Genomic DNA, 6,006 nt, shown 5'->3' with positions numbered 1-6,006 from the left:
ATCTTATAGAGAGTTCAACATTTGCACTGATGTCTGGCCACCCCAGGAAAATAATATTGTCGTCAGCTGGTCGTGCTGTAGTATATAATATATATATATATATATATATATATATATATATATATATACACTGTAAAAAATTGCTGTAAAAATTACAGTAATTTTTAACGGTAAAATGCTGTAGGAGCGATTTTACAGCAATTTGCCGTATTTTTAGGCGGTTCACGGTAATTTCCTGGAAGCATTAGTGCTGTTCTTTTCGCAGACAAATGTTACGGTAAAGTACTGTAACAGAGCGCCCGAAGTGCATTCTGGGATACACAACGTCACACGCGCATGCGCACCATGCGCGAGCGCAGAACATAAATCTTTGCAAACGTTTGGGTGTCTGAAGGAGAACATAAGTTGCCAGTTATCTGTGGAAATCATCGAGAATCAAGTGCAAGTGTAAATTTCCCTGGTAAGTGGTGATGATGTTTTTTCTAAGGATCTTGTAGATCTGGAAATTTTGTGTCTATATTTTTCCAATATTATGTAATATTTCATGGAAATTTGACATTCAATTCATCGTACTCACTTTTCGCGCTTTCTGTGTTGTCTACGCAAGATGTGTGTGTTAATGTGTATGTTGTGTTGTCTACCTAAGATGTGTACGTGTGCGGGGTGTTTTATGTGTGTGGCTATTACTATGCCTAGCTATGCCATGCAGATTCGAACGAGACGACTGGACTGGACTGAACGACTTTAATAACTTAGTTTTGAATGCTCAAACATTTCAACACAAGATCTATCTATAGAATGTTAGAACAAGTTGAAATTATCTTATAAGTGCTTCATTTTATTGGTATCACGTCGCAGGGTGTGGTTTTTCATTCGCAGTAGACTAAAATGCATAGGGTCTAACAGTTAGTTTGCAAGAATCCACAGTCAATTGAAGGAGGCAGACTTAATCAGAAGAAGAGAAATCCTAATGCGTATCATGTACAAGTACTGTGCACTACATACTGTAGTGTATGGTCTATAGTTTACTGCATGCTATCCTAGCTGGCCGCCGGCTGACAATGACAATGACAATGATTGGCTATGTTAGGCGTCCTTTGTTCACAGCGCGCTACGCTAGCGTACAGCCTGCCTGTGTGAGCTGAGATCTATCTTCATTTGCATTGATTAGCACGACCTTCTGTCTCTTCTGACAACTGTAACACTGAATACTTGACCCAGTCCCAATCAGGCATGCATAGTCAGGAGCAAACGATTTCAGCGGTTATCTTAGAAGTTATCAGAACATACATAAAAATGCACATATGGGACTGGATTCTAAATGTAAACAAGTAATGAATGCACCTCTAACTGTTAGTACTGCCGCTGCTTATTTTGACACCTCGGAAGGCATTGATGATATTAAATATGTATTGTTAATCTTCGATCTGATTTAGCTGATAAAATATAGAATCACATAGATAAAGAGTTATTTTATTTGATCTTTTACCGAGGGAGAGGGGTCCATTCAGTCGCGTCAGTGCAGGGAGTGACTGTTTTTATTTATATGGCGCAGCAACGCAGGTAGCCCGACAGACAACGCAACCTTTTTTTTTTTTCTTTTTCTTTTTTCCTAACATGATATATGCACTGTACTGCGCATGTGTATGTGCGGACAAATCCGACGTGACTGAATGGACCCCTCGCCCACGGTAAAAGATCATTTAATAAAATCACTCTTTATCTATGACATGATTCTATTTTATCAGCTAAATCAGATCGAAGATTAACAGCATATTTAATATCAATGCCTTCCGAGGTGTCAAAATAAACAGCGGCAGTACTAACAGTTAGAGGTGCATTCATTGCTTGTTTACATTTAGAATCCAGTCCCATATGTACATTTTTATGTATGTTCTGATAACTTCTAAGATAACCGCTGAAATCGTGGACTCCTGACTATGCATGCCTGAGTGGGACTGGGTCAAGTATTCACTGTTACAGTTGTCAGAAGAGACAGAAGGTGCTAATGCACTTTCATATCCTGCCCGCATCCGTGAAAGAATTTTCTTCAAAATTTCAGAGAGTAATCACCAACATGTATCGCATCTTTCACCTCAATTTGAATCAAGTGAGACAGAGGCCGAGGGAACTCTCTGTCAGTGTCATCGCTCAACACGATCTCTCTGCTGTATGCTGAAGTTAGTATCAAATCTCAGTGTTACGTGCATGTTGGATACACATTCGCCTAAATTTTGATTGCTAAATGCTAGCGTCAGTTTAAACGTATCGCACACAAAGTACACATAACACAGCGGAGAGACCGTGCTGAGCGACAAAGCGACGACACCAACATCAGAGCTGTAATGGAGGCTTCCCTCTGTCCAATGTGATTCAAATCGAGGTGAAAGATGCAATACATGTTGGTGACTTTAATGACCATTACATATTATCTACAAAGAAAGGTTCAATGGGCCACCACCACAGATGGTACACCGAATCAAGGACCAGTGGCCATATCTCTTCCTTCCCACCATGTTCAGTATAAGCATTTTGCAACCCTTACTGGTGTCAATATTACCTCCACCCTTCTGACCGCATTTAGAGAGAAAGGACAAGCCATCCTTCAATTGCTAGTGAAGGAGAAATGGGACGATAAGAACAATGCCCGCCAAATTGTGGAAGCGGTATATGGCGAAGGGGATCCCAACTTTCACCAGGTCGCATGGGCCATCTTGACAGGTCTCCAGAGCTTCTTCAAAGTGAAGGATGATGCACTCTTCCTACTCTGGGATGTAAGAATTAATAATTACATTTTATTCTTATCTGTACCCACAAAATATTTTGCAATATTAGTCTGGAGTGCAAAAATTAGGCATTTGGTTATTGCTTTCATGCCAATCACTCTACGCTTTGTGAATATGCTTTCTTTATAAAATTCATCTTGCCAGCTAGTGCATTGGATTGAAGGATTGAACCGGTTAAATGTGTTTAAGCTACTAGTTCTCAAGAACCTTAAATTCTTTTCTCTGTGGAACTGTTCCTTAGACCTTTTTTTTTTTTTGGTGGGGGGGGTTGAGTGAGCCATTGGCACACCCCATCTAAAAAAAAAACTCCCCCCCCCCTGCAAGTATTATGCAAGTTCATTGATGAACAACTGAAAATTGATTTGAGATTGGATTGGAGCTTCAAATTTGGGGACTGCTATATTTAAATCAAAATCAATTAAATGACACTATAGTGTAGAGTTGAATCGAATGTGTAATTGTGGTATAAACACTTGATTTTCATATGATTCTTTTCCTTTATGCACCCTTAATCTTCAGGTAACTGCTACTGCTGAGGAATTCGAAAGAGCAAGCGAGGCAACTGAATGTGAAGCACCGAAGCTTGTCATCCAAGGTGCGTTATCATTTAAGACTTCCAAAGATTTTGATTGAAAATCGTTGTAGAATGATATAATTGGACATTGTAAACATTTTCACTTTTGGGTGTAGATTAATGTCTGTATAGATTATGTGTCCATCTTCTTAACCAGACTTGTAGTTATCGTACTTTCAGCCTTTTACAGTTTTTAATTCATTTCAAACTGTGACATCATTTGAATGTACAATGCAATCACTTACCAAGGAGACATGTGAATACTGTATGATCCTAACCAAATTGTAAAAACAAGAGAGGAAGAAAACAGCAAAAATCAATCTATACTTTTCACTCTGTGCTCTTGTCTTGTGATATTTCCACAATGTGTATTGGATTGGAGGGGGGGGGGGGAAGGAAAAAACATATCTGGTCTATCAAAAATGAGAAGAAAATATTATACATATAGTGCATGCTCTTGAGTTGAATATGTACCATAATATGTGCATCCATATACATTGTACGGTATATTTGACGAAAATGAGCATGTACTATGCGTTATCTATGTAAGATGGGAAACTGCTTTTGGGATCGGAACTCACAAACTCTACATTGCAACATTCATTGATAAAGTGCAATGAACTCTGTATTATCGATTAATTTTTATCGTTATCGAGCGTTGCTTATGGCAGTTTGTGTAAAAAATGGCATATAATGAATTACGCAATGGCAAGACACCCGAATCTGACCAATCAGAAACCTTGTTTCATACAATATATTTTACTCTTTAGTGAAAGGTGTCAGAGATGTTCCCATCAGCCAGTGTAGCAGAAGCAAAACCATAAATCAGTTACACGTAAGCCAAATGAAGGTCATAATGATTAAATTTTAACTTTATTTTTGTTTGATAGGGGATCCCATTGCCTCAGCAACATCCAGATGGACGGTTCTTGTGGAAAATGGTGTTATTGGTCAATCTACACCAGCTGAAGCAGGCTTCATTTGTGGGTTATCCTTCCCGTTTGCCTCATACTACAATCTGAACTTGCAGTATCAGAGCACCGCATCCACAACACTCGAATTCATTCAGAGGTACTAATGGCATGCAAAATATCAGAAGCATAGAATATCTGATCTATAGAGCTCTTTTTTATTTTGAATGTACTTTATCATGTGTCAATATGCTGCAGCCTGCTGGAGATGGGTGCCGGAGGGATTAATTTTGTTGTTGTTGTTGTCCGTTCATCTGTCCTGTTTTCATTCTCTCGATAGCTGAAGACCCTTTTGGTGGCTTCCCTTCAAACTTGGCTCATTTGGGGTCAAAAGTCATAGAGGTTATTGTATGCATGAAAAATACCATCATTCTTGTGATAACTTAGGAAGCAACTGACAGAACAACTAAAAACTTTACTCATGTATGCATAATGGCGATGATAATCTGATTAGATTATCAAAGTTTTTGAAAATATTAAAAGTTCAGTGTATTCAGATATGACAATGTTGGAGGCATTAATTTTGACTGCCATTCAAGAATCCATCTGGTTATTATATTGTTTTCATTGAAAGGGATTTATTCAGGGTGGCTTTAAGAAAATGCAACATTCTAGATCTTTTGACTGTGATGGAATTGTTTGAGGTATTTGATAGATCAGCACTTCCCGTTTTATATGACATCCACATCATCAATTATCAGAACTTAAGGCATTTTGATTCTAGAGCATTTTTTCTTGAAAAAAATAGACAATTCCAAAATATGTTTCATGTACTTTGCTACCAAAATCATGCTTGGTGGAGTAAGCAACATGCACTTGTGGACTTGCCCTAGAAAACAAAAGCATAAGCATAAGTTTTTGGTAAGGCAAATAAGATTTTCTTCACAACTGTCACATTTTGAAGGTAAACATACCTTCGGGCAATGCTGTGTGAAACTCCAGAATGTCAAGAACTATGAACTACTAGCCGACAAACATCAGGCATACTAAGGTGTTTTTTTTAGTTTGTGTTTGTGTTTGCGTTTGTTTATAATTTTTTTTGATAGTTTGTTTGTTTTTTTGCCTCCTTTGTTTTAGAGAAGAGCTTGACTCTTTACTAGCAAAAAAAAAAAAAAAAAATGTATAATCTATTATTAGTGTTTAATAAATTTCAGTATAGGCTTGCTAATCATGAGTCCATTATTTATATAAAGCCAAACAAAAAATTAAAAAATCATTTCAATTGTGAAATTAATCTATTTTTGTAATATCTTACCATCCTTTTTTCTTTCTCTCTGTCAGATATCTCCTTGGAATAAGTCTGGACGGATCCAAGTGCGGCGGATGTAAGAGACAGTGCAACCCCAAAGTAGTGGCATTTGTATGCCGCTTCGCTGACTTCCAGTGGCTTTAATCTTCACCTCTAGAGATTGAAATCTACACTCCTGTAGCCAGAGGCAGCACTGCAACCCAAAATAGTGTCATTTGTACGCCAATTTGCTGACTTCCAGTGCTTTCATGCTTCACCTATATATTATTACCTGCATGTAGCCAGTCCTAGGGTGTCGTTACCACCAAGTGCCTGCATGAATGCTGGCACACTTAATTGGAATCAGTCCTGATGGTTCAAAGTGCAGAGGATCTAAGAGGCAGCAGTACAACCCCAAAATAAGTGTCATTCATACGCCGATATGCT

At 38.2% G+C, this 6,006-nt stretch overlaps 1 long non-coding RNA gene across 1 annotated transcript; it reads left to right on the top strand.

The window, feature by feature from the left end:
- The first annotated feature begins 2,696 nt into the window (after nt 1–2,696).
- LOC139710637 (uncharacterized) lies at nt 2,697–5,761 on the top strand. Its single transcript, XR_011709469.1, has 4 exons — nt 2,697–2,774; nt 3,306–3,381; nt 4,251–4,431; nt 5,613–5,761. It is a non-coding gene; the product is annotated as an uncharacterized lncRNA (long non-coding RNA).
- The last annotated feature ends 245 nt before the right edge of the window (nt 5,762–6,006 follow it).

Source organism: Diadema antillarum, unplaced genomic scaffold (genome assembly GCF_040938485.1).
Source record: "Diadema antillarum isolate AM-2024a unplaced genomic scaffold, OU_Dant_1.0 seq00001549_RagTag, whole genome shotgun sequence".
NCBI lineage: Eukaryota > Metazoa > Echinodermata > Echinoidea > Diadematoida > Diadematidae > Diadema > Diadema antillarum.
The sequence above is the reverse complement of the archived record's forward strand: the minus strand, read 5'-3'. Positions and strand labels throughout refer to the sequence as shown.